Source organism: Amblyomma americanum, chromosome 8 (genome assembly GCF_052857255.1).
Source record: "Amblyomma americanum isolate KBUSLIRL-KWMA chromosome 8, ASM5285725v1, whole genome shotgun sequence".
NCBI classification, from domain to species: Eukaryota; Metazoa; Arthropoda; class Arachnida; order Ixodida; family Ixodidae; genus Amblyomma; species Amblyomma americanum.
In genome coordinates, this window is record NC_135504.1 from 113,081,029 (window position 1) to 113,096,497 (window position 15,469).

The following is a 15,469-nucleotide window of genomic DNA, read 5'->3' on the forward strand; positions in this document are numbered from 1 at the left end:
CTGCAGCGGTTGCGAGAGGGGTCCGTGGTGATCGACCCCGCACCTCCACCACACTGTTACAGGTTCTATTTACAAATAATATTTACAAGGCAGGTCGAGAGGAGCCTGGTGCGCCGGCGGCAGGATACTTGACTTCCTCTTCTACTTCCAGCCGCCGCACGTCTTCTTTATTCCTCAGAGCCCATGCGCAGCACGTGACAATATATATATATATATATATATATATATATATATATATATATATATATATATATATATATATATATATATATATATATATATATATATATATATATATATATATATATATATATATATATATATATATATATATATATATATATAGGATCGTCTAATTTTGTAAATCTTTGTTCCGACTTTTGTTTAACTCAGGTAATAACGCAGCCTACTAGGGTCACCTCTTCAACATCCCATGTATTAGACTTGTTGCTATCAACAGCCCCTGATGCTGTTTCCAATATTACCAATTTATCGGGTATAAGCGATCATTCTTTATTACACGTCATGTTGAACTTCCCTGGTCGAATGTCGCATAACAATATAAAAGTAATATGTGAATATGCTAAAGGAAATTAAACTGCGATCAATAAACACTTGAAGACATCCTTGACGAATTTCTGCCAAACTTGAAAGAAAGATCTGCGAATACCAAATGACAACTTTTCAGAAATAAGCTTTTCGAGTTGGTCGACTTGTATATTCCTCGAAAAAAAAGCTTTGAACTAGCTGCCACTATACATGGTACAACCCCTCGTTAAAACGTCTGGGAAACAAAAAAGGAGGCTTTTCCGCAAAGCTAAGTCTTCTGAAAGCGTGAGCACTGGTCAGCACTCCAAAAGATTGTGAACAGTTACAAGAAGTCTTTGAAGGAATCGAAGCACTACTACTTTAATGTGACGTTGCCAACCATTCTAACGAGCAATAAAAAAAAAACTGGAGTAGTATCAATAAACGAGAGCAGTCACTTATATCCCTCGTTGATCCACTCTCAAATTCTATTTCAAGCACTGACGTCGCTGACATCCTTAACGAAACCTTTAGTGCAGCTTTTTCAAGTACCGCAACTGACTTTACTGATGTTACAGACTATGCATGTAACATAAGCTTTCCTATGGACCCTGTCAGGTTTGGTTATGACGGAATTAACATAATTAACAATCTGAAAATCTCCTGTTCTTTCGGGACTGATAACATTAACACCAAAATCCTGAAGAATACTAAAGTGTACTCCGCAATTTTTTTACTGAACATATGTGAGCAATAGTTTGAAACAGGAGATATACCACAGGAATGGAAACTGACTAAAATTATTCCACTCCGTAAATATGGCGACAGGCATTCACCCTTCAATTATCGTCCCATATCACTAACTTCCATTTCCTGCAAAATCATGGAGCATATATTTTCTCAATTATCTGGCTTTCATGAATCATTTTCGTTTTTCACGCCACACAACATGGTTTCAGGAAACAGTTTTCCTGTGAAACTCAGTTATTATCGTTAAGCAGCGAAATTTATTCCATTCTTGATGAAGGTTCAGAGGTCGACGTCATCTTCTCAGATTTTTGCAGGGCTTTCGATAAAGTATCCCATAGTCTGCTGTTGTATAAGCTTGCTCATCTTCATATCGACCCGAATGTTATAGCATGGATTCGTTGTTTTTTATCTAATCCCTCGCAGTTTGTCCACGTCAACGGTCTTCAATCATCTTCAATGCCGGTTACGTTTGGGGTACCACAAGGATCGGTACTCGGACCCTTGTTATTCCTTGTGTACATTAATGATCTGCGTAAAAGTATCAAATCTTCTATCAGACTCTTTGCAGGTGATTGCATACTTTACCGTGAAATTAAAAACAATAAAGATGTCCAGTTATTGCAAGCAGATCTTAACTGTGTTACTGACTGGTGTACTAAATGTAAAATGGTTTTAAACGCATAAAAAGGCAAATCCATGCGCTTTTCACGTCAAGGCGTCTCGCTACTGTCGTCTTACAGCATCAACAATGCTTCGTTAGCCCCGCTTACCTCGTATAAATACCTCGGTATATATCTGACTTCTAATTTATCCTGGAACCAGCATATCACCTACATTACTGGAAACGCTAACTGTATGCTCGGTTACATGAAAAGAAACCTTTCTAATGCACCAATTTCAGTCAAACTCCTTTCTAAAGCACTGGTTCTTTCAAAGCTTGAATACGCCGCCTCAATATGAGACTCTATAGCCGAGTCTCTTATATCTGCTCCGCAAGCGGTTCAGAACCGTGCCGCTTGTTTTAACCTCCACAGATATTACCCCACATCAAGTGGCGCACTAATGAAAAATACTTGTCACTACCATTACTTTCATTGCGCAGAAAAATTTCACGATTCTGTCTTTTTTTTAAGATCTACAATCTGAATCCTGCTTTGAAAAATGCTTTGCTCCTTCCACCCACCTATGTTTCATCGCGCATGGACCATCCACGAAAAGTGGGCGTTCCATCTTGTCACACTACCGCTCGCTTAAATTCTTTCATTCCAACTACATCATCCGAGTGGAATCACTTGCCAGCAGATGTGGTGCTCACCGACGATCTCGAGCATTTTAAGAAAAACTTAAGTGCCTGCTTTTATTGTTCATGACATGTGTGCCCTTTGGTTTGTAGTCCCACATGAACTCTGTGTTTGATTATTTGTAGTTTGCCTTGTTGGTTCTTGTTTTTTTTCTCTCGTTTTTTCTCTTCCTTTCTTCTAGCTTTCCATTGAGGTGCACAATTGCTGAAATCTTTAAAACTCAGTGCAGTGAGCAATATATAGTGCTGTGACCCATGAACGTATTTCAATTTCTTGTTATCTGTGTTATTGTACGTCTTGCTCCATTCCCTCAATAATGCCCGCAGGGCCATGAGGGTATTTTAAATAAATAAATAAATAAATAAATAAATAAATATTGCCCACTCTCAGCATACCAAAATTTACAGTACTGTCAGTTTCAACCTGATTGCACTTAGCTAGCAAATGCAGACCACCCCCTGGCTGCACTCTCCCCTCTTGCTATCTCCCTCTCATAACCCTGATCTATGGCCACTACTTAGCATACGTAGATGCATTTGCATGCCACCTCAAATTAGCTCTGTCCACTGCGAAGGTGTTCTTTACTGTATAAATAAAATTCAAGCTTCAAAACGGCGGCTGAGCAAAAACGTTTGGCCCCGTAGCGTGAAAAAAAAAAAAACGAAAAAGAACCCATGGACAATTCAATTTCTGAATATAACAATGAGATCGAGCTGCTTCTTTCATTGCATTGCATTTCAGGGTAAGTATTCAACCCTTTAATCGTTTGACGTGTTCTCAAGACCACCGAAATCTCCAGTGACATGCGAGTTAGAGATATTAGTCAGAACGGTTAGCATCACGAACGGAACGAATATCTTCCTCCTTTACTAGTAGTTTCTTCCTCTCCTGGAAACATATTACTCCCTCAAAACCATAGAGTTATTCGTACGACTTTTCAAAGAGAAGTGTGGGTGAGCCGTTTTTGAATCATAGTAAAAACTGCGGTAAGAACCAAGGACGGAACTAAAAAAAACCATGCCTGTGTGGACTTATGTCTAAATACTTATTACACGCTCGTACAATAGTAGCTTTTGCCGCCAAAAAAAAAATACAGAATGAGAACGGAAAAGAAAAATGTAAAGGCCAAATCATTATTTCGTGTATTGTAATTCTAGACGCACCGCAATGTAGCAATTATCAACACTATCACAAATGTATGCCTCTTAGGCAGACACAACAGCTTAAGACAGACGAGAGACTACAATATGTGTGGATTGCGTCCTGTGACTCTTAAAATGCACCGTTAGTGCTTTTCTGGGTGTTTAAGAACGAATGCATTACTCTTAAAATCCCCCTCAAATCCTTGATGTACACATGAAAGTTCGCTTCAGTGTGAGTCACCCCTGCACGGGAGTGTTCTTATTGAGCCAGAATCTTAATATAAGAACGGTCTTTAACGTCATCCAAACAAAAACGGGTATGACGCAGAAGACGACCGACAAAGTGGTTAATTGGCTCCACACTACACATTGCGGATGCGCCAGCTCCACAGTTGCATTTCCGGCTTGGCATGTTTCGTCTCCGTTAATGCTATGCATTGTTGTGTTTTTAAGACGACTTTTGATAGATGAACATGCAGTAACAATAGGCAAAGAAAAGAGGAAGGAGTAACGTATGAATAGCCATCAAACACGCAGGTCAAAATTCGTTCTTTCAGCAGCGACGGCGTGTCAAGAAAAACGTCAAACGCTCACAGTACCTTCTAACGAGCACATTCTCTAATATCGTGTATCATAGTGTGGTCCTGAAGAGAGCTGAGCTGACGAATTAATAGGACTGAATTAATCGCTACTTTACCGAGATCTGCGCGAGCTATTGCAGCTTTGTTCACAGCCTGAGAATATCAAGGCTTCCTTCTCGTCATGAATGTCCTTTTAAGGCATCCTAGTGGCAGCATGTTAACTACGTATGAATTTTACTCTTGCAATATAGAAGTTTTTGGCTATTTGGCAGTTAGAAACACACTGTGACTAACCACTACTGCTCAGGCTGCTATTACGAAAGCGCTGCACTTTGGTCCGCTGTCTTGAAAACACGTCTTCTCCAGGCAGGGCGTTCGTGGTGACACCGTGTGGAAAAGATAGTCATTCTCATAAATAAAACTGTTTCGTAGTGACCACATTTTTGATCGATTGATTGATTGAAGTCTTTTATTCGCACGAGCTTGGTCTTAGGTGACGGGACAAAAGGCAATTCACATTTGCCGGACGAGGCCCCGTCACCGATAACATTGCTCTGCAGGATGAAAACGGAACGTGCCAAATCAACATATAAGTCAATACAAAGTAAACACTTTTCAACAAAGAAATAAAGCAGAGAACGCCATCCTATTTTTATACGTCGTTAGAAGAACATGAAAAAAAACAGCCAATAACATACAAAAAGTAAGAAATAGGAAACGAATATTATCCAAAACTGAAGAACGAAAGCTGCTCAAAAGGGGCATAGAGAAGGATAGTAAGTTTTTACATTTTTTTTTATGCTATGACTGGCACAAAGTTGCTGCACAACCTTCATAATGCGTGTGCGTTTATTTAGTAATTCAGGAATTCAGAAATAAAGTTTCTGCATGCCATAGTTTGTTCTCAACAGAGGCATTTGAAAATGACTCTGCTTGAAATCGTACGGTTTATTGCTGTGCTGATAAGAAGCATAAAAGTAAGCCTGGTCACAGGTAAGTTCCTTAAAGGTATGGATTGCAATCTTTCGTTCAAATATTTCGTTTCTCTTCGGTAAATTTTGCTTTAAGAAAAATAGATATTCAAGCTGGGTTTGTGCACAAATAAAACAGGGGATGGAATTCACGGCCAGCGGCACAAAACAGTGAGGTGAATGGCGGGGAGGGCAAAATACAGCCAGCCTAACCGAAACGATATCGTGCAGCGCGGCGGCCCTTCGTCTTCCTCAGTAATCATCCTTGGCGGCACTATGTGCCATCGTATTCGAGGCAGCAACAACAACCAGGCGCGGCGATCATGGTTCGCTGCAATTGCCCCGGAAACGAAGAGCAGCCACCCTGGCGACCTATGGCGAGGGCGAGACGAGCGCGTCGAAATGTCGGTATTCATGCGGCTGACGTGGACAGTTTCTCGGCCGCGATGGCGCTAGTCCGAAGGGGGGTCGGCGGATCCGCGATGTATTTGACAGGCGACATTTGCTGGACGACGCGATAAGGGCCGCGGTATCCTGTGCGAAATTTCGAAAACGATCCCGGTGATGTGCCTGTAACATAGAGCCAAAATTGTGATGCAGCTGGAAAAACGTGTTTCCTCTGATCTTTATCGTGGCAATGATTTTGGCGGCCTTGGGATTTCGACGTAAAAGAACGCGCCAACTGACGACATTCCTCTGCATGGTGTTGCAAGCTATGAAAGGAGCGTCCACCCGTAGGCGCCAGGAGTATAAGGTAAGTTGGTGTCCATCGTAGACGAGGGGTCAAGCCCACACAACAAGCAGAACCTGGTAAAGCCAGTGGTTAACTGCGTAGCGGTGTTGTACGCGGGCGTCACGAAAGGAAGGACAGCGTCCCAGTTGGTGTGATCTGCTGCGACGTACATCGTGAGCATGTTTCCGAGAGTACAATTGAAGCGCTCGGTCAGCCCGTTAGTTTGAGGGCGGTAGCCAGTGGTGGTCCGATGTACAATGCGACATTCGGTAAGCAGAGCTTCAACGACAGGGCAAAGGAAGACGCGGCCTTACTTATCAGTTCACGCGGCGTGCCCTGGCCAAGAACAAAATGAAGCAGCAGGAACAAAGGAACTTCGCGGGCAGTAGCAGCTGGAAGGGCAGCTGTCTTGGCATTCCGTGTGAGGTGGTCGACGCCGACAATATTCTAAATGTTCCCAGAGACAGTACATCGAGGACGTGCCGGGCGAGGGAGTGATTGCTAGGGGCGGTCAGAAAGAGAGCGGATGTCTTCTTTCGCCGACAGGTGACGCAAGATTCAACGTATTTTCGAACAATGGCATACATGCCGTGCCAATATTAACGCAGAGAAATTCTTTTAAATCTTTTTAGCACATCAGCATAAGCACACCGAGGGTCAGCGTGTTAAGAGGTGCAAATTTCAGATCGTAAATGGCGGACAAACGCGAGAATCCACCGCCTACCATCAGGCATGTAGCTGCGGCGGTATGGGAGGCCGTCCCGGAGGGCGAGGTGCGGTGCTTGACGACGTAAAGTTCGAGAAGGCGCAATGTTTGGAGGTGTAGACATGGCATCGATGAAGGACGCAATCCATAAGCTTTTCTGCTGCTCCGCAGGCATATCAGCGATGGTAAGAGACGAGAGTACGGGATCTGCCACCGAGGACCAGTGAGCGTCGATGGGAAGGGGAGACTGAGACAGAGCACCGTCGTCCATGTGCTTGCGGCCAGATCGGTATGCGACGGGGATGTCAAACTCCTGAAGGCCAAGATCCCATACAGCGAGGTGACCGGGAGGATCTATATACGACAGCCAGCAGAGCGCGTAGTGGTCCGTGACGAAGTCGAACTGGCGGCCTTAAATATAGGGCCGGATTGTCGTTAGCACCCACACAATAGCTAAAAATTCCTTCTCTGTAAAAGAATAGGTGCATTCAGTTTTTTTGAGCACACGACTCGCGCATATAGAACTACGTATTCTTCAAACCCATCATTTCGCTGAGCCAAGAAGACTCCGGTACCTACTCCACTCGCATCCTTATGTACCTCAGTAGGTGTCGTGGGGTCATAGTGTCGGAGTATTGGTGGCGAAGTTAAAAGATGGCGCAGGCTAGAGAACGCTTTGTCGCATTCGGCCGAACAGGAAGACATGCCATTGTTTCCTCCAAGTAGCTTCGTCAGGGGCGCAATGATCGACGCGAAATTGCGTACGAAGCCCGGAAAATAAGAATATAGACATATGATGCTTTGAAGCTGCTTGAGCTAAACCGGTTCAGGAAACTGCGCCACAGCACGGAGCTTGGCCGGGTCAGGGAGAACGCCTTCCTTGGAGATGATGTGCCCAAGATGGTCAACTTCCGGGCTCTGAAGCAGCAGTTCTTGAGAATCAACTGCAGGACAGCGTCAGTCGAGCAAATTGAAACCTGCTCTAAGCGTGAGAGGTGCGTGGTGAAATCGGCGGAAAAGACAATGTTGTCTAAGTAGCAGGGGCAGGTCTCCCACTTGAATTTCCGCAATATGTTATCCATCATCCGTTCGAATGTGGCGGACGCGTTGCACATATAGAACTGCATCACGCTGAACCCGTAGATGCCGTCTCGTATAACAAATGCTGTCTTATCAACTGTCAGCGGCAGCCATCGGTACTTGCCAGCAGCCGTAACATAGGTCAAGGGACGAAATGCACTCAGCGCCTTGGAGGCAATCAATAGCGTCGTTGATGCGGGGAAGAGGGTAATTGTCGTTGTGGGTAATTTTTTTGTGGTGGCGGTAATCGACACAAAATCGAATTGAATCATCTTTCTTCTTTACATGTACCACCGGCCAGGACCAAGGGCTACGAGACGGACGGATGACACCACGTTGGAACATGTCCTGAACTTGTTCACTGATCACGCGGCGCCCTGCCGCCGACACACGATATCGCTGCTGTCGAAAAGGCGGATGAGCACCGGTCTCAATGCGATGAGCGACTTTGGAAGTCCGGCCTAGAGGAGTGTGGGCGACGTCGAAAGCGGAGCTAAACCTGTGTAGAAGGGCGGAGAGTTTGGTCCGGTGGGCGGAAGGAAGAGCGTCGTCGATGGCGGCTTGCAGAGCTGCGTCGGGCAACGATTCAGGTGCCGAATCGGAATGAAGAGCGCTGATGGAGAAACTGCGGGAGGCGTCGGGAGCATCCAGGTCAGAGAGAAGGTGGGAAGGTTGAATTGAACCAAAGGACTCAGCACGTAGGAGCGTTAGCGGGCACGGAGAGGGATTGTAGCTGAGCATCTTCCTGAGACCTACGTGAGCGTCGAGAACAGCGGACGGCAGCGGCAGGCGTTTGCTGTGGACAAAGAAAGAAGACGGCGTAAAGAAAACGATGACGGCTGCCGTGGTAGGACTCGAGAGGGACCCAAGAGCTGAAGTCTCCGGTGCGACGTCGTCGTCTTCAGTGAGTGCGAGCGTCCGCGGAGACAAAAAATGGGGGTCGTCGGCCAGTTCGCCACATAATGCACAAAATTCTACCTCAGCGCAGGCAAGATCTATCACGGCATTATTTTTTGACAGGAAGTCTCACTCGAGAATCAATGTGTCCAATAACGACCCACGCTGTGCATGCAGCCAAGAGCATGATCCTCCCTTCAGCAGCAGCGCGAAGCGACAAATCAGGAAATTACGTCGTCATTTTGCGTTAGTCGTAGTCTCTCATGACTCACTGACACAGCGGCGCCTGTGTCGACAAGCTCGTACACAGACAGTCCGTCAACAGAAACCACTAGAATATTCGTGGGAGAACGATGAGGCCTTGAACTGCTCGAAGAGCACGCAGTTCTTGCCTCTGGAACTGCGGAACTTAGTTTCCCTCGTCAGCGGATGTAGAGCGACAACGCATAGGTAACAGTGAACGGCGACGTGGGGACGGGGAACGACGGGTCGTATACGGACGCTGGGCGTTGGCGCACGCACTTTCAGATGGAGCAGAACGAAGCAGCTGAAGTGAGCAGGCAGAAGGCGCAACCGCTAAAGGGGCGACCATGCGTAACGAGATGCGGGCCACATATGCGGGGAAGCCACACAAAAAATATTTAGGACGATTGTCCAGTGTGCGCCAAGGGATTGTAATGGGGCGAAAAGGGAGGATGAAGCGGAGCCGCTGGTGGAACCGGCGCAATGCGCAGGACAGGCTGACTGAGTGCAAACGGAGGAGAGGCAACGTCACGACTAGGGTGGACGAGAAAGAGCTGACACGCAACTTCTTCCCGAACAAACTGCTGGATCTGGGGCAGCAATGGCGACTGTTCGGAGCCAGACATCAAAGCCGTCGGAGGCTCCAGGTGCGAGAGTAGAGAGGCAGTGAGAAGACGGCGCTTGCGTAGCTCGTCATAGTTCTGGCAGTGGGCGATGACGTCGACGACGGTTGCTGGATTTTTGGCCAGAAGCATCTGGAAGGCGTCGTCGTTAGTGCCTTTCAGAATGTAGTCGATCTTGGCGCACTCCGGCATCGAAGCACCCACACGCTTGCACAGGTCCACAACAGCTTAGATATAAGTGGTGATATTCTCACCAGGCAGCTGCGCCCGAGAACGCAGCCGTTGTTCAGTGCGCCGCTTGCGTACCGCAGGCCGGCCGAAGACATCGGCGAAATTCCGCTTGAAGGCGGACCGCGATGTGATGTCAGCCTCGTGGTTGCGGTACCACAGATTCGCAACTTCGGTAAGATAGAACATTACCTTGCTTAGTTTTAGAGAGAAAGAGAATGAAAAGGAAACGCAGGGAGGTTAACTAGATGTGAGTCTCCGGTTTGCTACCCTACACTGGGGATGGGGGATAGGGGTTAGAAAGATGACAGAGAGGAAAACGCAAAAAAAAGGAACGTGCACACATGGAGACACACACACACAAGGCGTTCCAGTGAAAGTCTTTCACACAGGCCGGTAGATTGAAAGAAGCGCAAGAGCGCTTGCACGGCCTTCTTCCGCGACGGTAGGTCCTTTCGATGTTGTAGAATTCTTTTTTCGGATAGCGGTTGGTCGTCCAGTTGGTCAAGTTGGTGGCTAAGGCATGCCCTCTGTGGACTGTACTGCGGGCAGGAGCACAATATATGGCCAATTGATTCTTCATGGCCGCAGTGGTCACAGGTTGGGGTGTCGGTCATCCCTATGCGGAAGGCACAGGCTTTAGTAAAGGCAACACCCAACCAAAGTCGATATAAAAGCGTGGCGTCTCTACGGCGAAGCTGTGATGGCGCTCGAAGACTTAATGTTGGATCAAGTGAGTACAGTCGCGTATTTCTTAAATGTGGCTCATTCCATTACGACTCGGTGCACCGCCGAGCAAGTAGGCGGAGCTTCCGTGCCGCGTCAGTTCTAGAAAGAGGAATTGGGACATGGTGCTCCTCAGTATGCGCTGAGCGGGCAGCGTGATCCGCCCGTTCATTGCCGATAATCCCGCAGTGACTTGGAAGCCACTGGAACGTTATTTCATGGCCGGCATCACTTATATGGTGTAACGTCTCGTATGAATACAGCAGGATCTCGCTGGCGCAAAGCTCCAGCGCAGACGACGGTCGGCGGCGGTGCGGTAGAACGGCCGGAATCTTCAGGCATGGTAGAGACCGGGAGCGTACGGATTTCAAGCTCCACGGCGTCAGCAAATGCACACCTACACCAAGTGAAAGGGCTTTTGTGCACAAATAAAATGGGATGAAATTCACGGCGGGCGACGCAAAACGGCGAACACGATGGCAAGCAGTGCAAAAGACAGCCAATCGTTGTTGTTGTTGTTCCCATAGTGACATGGCGCATACCCACGACAGTGAATAGGCCAGAGTTCAGCGATGAAAGCCAAAAGAAGGGGCTAAACTGGTGCCCAGCTAATGTTAGTGTTTTGAGTTATATATCAGAATAATTGAAGAGAAAAAAACAACCCAAAAATAACGGAAGAGAAGATCAGAGAAGTGAATGCATGAAAATTACTAGAGTTTTTAAATGAGGAAATTTTGGACAAAATTAACAATTAAATCTGCAGGTAGTTGTTATGTTATTGTGGAGGTATTCGCAAACTTGACGCAATGCAAAAGCTCTGGCGCTCCCACCGAAGGATAGGGAAGCGGGTCCAACAGAGTGAGTCCCAACTTTGTAATGGAAATTTCTAGGTGCATCCTTCTCTGACGTGCAGGCCGCCGCGGTGGCTCAGTGGTTATGGCGCTCGGCTGCTGACCCGAAAGACGCTGGTTGGATCCCGGCCGTTACGGTCAAAATTAGATGTAGGCGAAATTCTAGAGGCCCATGTGCTGTGCGATGTCAGTGCACGCTAAAGAACCCCAGGCGGTCAAAATTTCCGCAGCCCTTCACTACGGTTGAAGCCATGTAAACCAAACCAAACCTTCTCTGACGTGCAAACCTTCGGCAAGAGAGTAGGATATGCTCCCAAGCAGAAACATTGGCTGAACTTTGAGGATGGAAGTTGACGAACTCGACCGAAAGAAGACCACTTTTATTACCCCTGACGGTATTTATACGTTTAAGGTGCTCCCTTTTGGCCTGTGCTCGGCCCCTGCCACATTCCGACGAATGATGGACACTGTGCTATCTGATATGAAGTGGCAGTCACGCCTCGTATATCTCGAGGACGGGATTTTTTCCGACACGTTCGATGAGCACCTGAAACATTTGCGCACTGTTTTCGAGACAATCCCTTCAGCAGTTCTCTCTCTCAAGCTCGAAAAAATGTCACTTTGCGTTCAATGGGCTGGAGTTTTATGGCCACTTCGTCAGCGCTCGAGGCGTTAGCCCAGATCCCGTAAAGATGGCCGCCGTAACTGCATTCTACAAGCCAGCAGATAAACGAAGCCTGCGTCGTTTTCCGGACCTCTGCACGTAAAATCGGCGGTTTGTTCCTAATTTCTCCAAGCACGCTGAGCCCCTGACCCGCCTGACGAAAGACGCAAAACCATTCTTCTGGATCGAGGACAAGGAAAAAGCCTTAACGGAGCTCAAGTCCGGTGTTCAGTATACATTTATACGTGGCCACTTCGACGAGAATGCAGACACAGAACTGCACACAGATGCCAGTAACGTTGGCCTCGGTGGGGTCCTTGTTCAGTGGCAGGACGGTATAGAATGCGTTATTGCTTAAGGAAATCGCATTTTGTCCCGTTCTGTAGTCAGTTATTCCACCACGGAAAACCAGTTCCTCACTGTGGTGCCGGCAGTTACGAAATTTTGTCCGCACTTGTATGGCCACCCGGTTCGGTTCGTGATCGATCATCATTCGCTGTGTTGGCTGGCGAACCTGAAAGATCCTTCGGGGCGGCTTGCTCGATGGAGCTGTCGGTTACAAGAATTTGATGTTTCTATCGTGCACAATACCGGCCAGAAACACAGCGATGCTGACTGTTTCTCCCACGCTCCTATTCCCTGCCACACGGACGGGTCCGACGACGATTCTGCTTTCCTCGGTGATGTCACCACGTCCACCCTCGCCCGCCATCAGAGGGCCAACCCCGAGCTGCTGGCTCTCATCGACTACATTTAAAGAACCGCTCCATCTCCACCTCGACTCTTCAAGCTCGGACTGTCGTCGCTTTGCTTGCGCGATGGTGTCCTCTACCGGAAGAACTACTGCCCAACATGAATTACCTGCTTGCAGTACCTTCAACGCTTCACGACGATGTTCTGCGTGCGTACCACGACAACCTTTCTTCGGGCCACTTTGGGTTTTCCCGTACGTTAGAGCGGATACATCAAAAGTACTACTCGCGTAGGCCTGCTGCGGTTGTCCAACGCTTCGTAGGAACCTGCCGTGAGTGCCAGCGCCGGAAGACGCCGTCGACTAATCCAGTCCGGCTACTGCAGCCTATCGATCCCCGCAACTCCCATTTCAGCAGGACGTATGGCATGGACTTACTTGGCCCATTTCCGGTGTCCTCTATGAGTGACCGGTATATAGCGGTTGCCACTCTCTCAGCCGCAACTGTGGGACCACGGCCATTCTCTATAGCATTGTAGCCGAAGTTGCACATTTCTTCATTCACAGCATTGTGCACCATCATGGTGCCCCAAAAGTCGTATTAACCGACAGGGGAACCGTGTTCACGTCGGCACTTACGAGCGATGTCCATCGACTCAGTGCGACGAGCCATCTAAAGACTACAGCTCCCCAGACAAATGACTGACTGAGCGGCTTAACAAGACCATTGCCGACATGATTTCGATGTACGTATACAATGGCCATGGGAACTGGGACCGGATGCTGCTTTGCATCATGTTCGCGTGCAACACAGCACCCCACGAAACGACGTGTTTCACTCCGTTTCATTTGGTGCATGGTCGCAAAATTTTGCCCATGGTGAACTCAATGCTTCTGTGCCGACGATGCTGCCTTTTCTCTCGTGGGCGCTGACCAATTTATTTATTTATTGTACCCTCAGGGCTAGAGGCATTACTGAGTGTAGTGGGTTGCATAGGATAAAGCAAAATAATGAATACAGAACAGTGAATGTTATCAGAATACAAATTCAATTTTCTGTTGAATATACAAAGCAGCTATAGTGCATCGCCAGAACGTTGGTCATCTTGAATGGCTGTACTATCGGGGGCTTGTTTTATTGAGTTTTAACGACCCAAAGCGACTCAGGCTATGAGGGACACCGTAGTGAAGGGCTCCGGAAATTTCTACCATCTGGGGTTCTTTAACGTACACTGACATCGCACAGTACACGGGCCTCTAGAATGTCGCCTCCATCGAAGTTCGACCACCGCGGCCAGGATCGAACCCGCATCTTTCGGGCCAGCAGCCGAGCGCCATAACCACTCAGCCACCGCGACGGCCTCACCACTATCGAGAGGGAAGGCGGTTTAGCTGAGACTGAAAACGCAACAGGCATGTTCGTGACGCAGAAGTCGCTCGCCACCTTGCTCGACATCAAATCAAGCGCCAACAAGAACAACGCCTGCGCCACAACCTCCGCCACGAGAAGGTGATTTACACGCCTTGCGACCAAGTCTGGGTGCGAAGCCCGGTCCATTTTCGAGGGCGCTCTTAAAGGGGCCCCGAAACACATTTTTCAGTGCATTGTTTTTCCTGTTGGTTGCATAGAATGAGTTATAGTGATGCTATTAGCATCGGTCGTACAGCGTATACTGTGGCTTTTAATATTTTAATTAGCTCGCAAAAACAATTTCTGGCGCTTTTTAGCAGCTGATATGACATCACTTAGTGCGAGCTTGATGATTGGACAAAGAGTAAATATATTGCAAATTGCGTTAATAACTAGAGATATGTTTGTTAAGTTTTTGTGTTTCATATTACATTAACAAAACTAACTTGTTTGCCTTAGATAAAAGCACTGTAAATCAAGTAAAACAAAAAGACACCACCAGAGGCACTGGCTACTTTTTGCACCGAAGGACTTTGCGCCTGTCCGTAAACATCCTACGACCTAGCACTAAACACTTATGAATACTCTCTATGTATCTTTGAGAGGCTTTGCGGAATCGATCAGATCGAGCCATTGCACTCTGTAAGGAAGGTAGGAAGGAAAACGTTTATTGAGCTCTAGAGAGTAGGTGAGCAATTTGGCGGAGTCAGGTGTGTCGTCCGTCTTCTTAGCAATGGTCGTCTGCCCCTAGTCCAGGGCTGCGCTGGTTGCCGCTGCCAGCTGTGCTTGCCGGATCAGCCCAAGTTGGACGTCCTGACGGTCGCTGGAGAGCATTCCTTCCAACTGCTCCGCACTCGGGTTTGGTATTTTTGGTGCCACCTCTATTTTCTGGCAGGCCCACGTTATGTGATAGAGCGTGGGTGTTTCATGGCACCATGGGCATTTGTCTGTGTATTGTGTGGGTTGTATTTTGTTGAGTGTATTTAGATTCGGGTATGAGCCCGTCTGTAGCAGCCTCCAGGCGACGGCGTCTTCCCTGGAGAGGGATCTATGCGGTGGGGGGTACCGTTTCCTGCAGCCCCTGTAGTGGTTTAAGATTGCCGAGTAATCTCTAGGGACAGGTTCGGCGTCCTCGAGGTCGCTTTTGGGGGGAGCTCGGTAAAAAGTGTACCCTCGAGCTACCCTGTCGACCACTTGCTTGCCTTCCACTCCCGCGTGTCCCGGCGTCCACACCATCGTATGTTATATTGGTTCTTCTTCTGTGCTTTGTTTGGGTCGGTCCCCAGAGCGGAGTATGCGGAGCGCTTTGTGACCTATTCTGCCTAACATGAAGTTTCGGCATG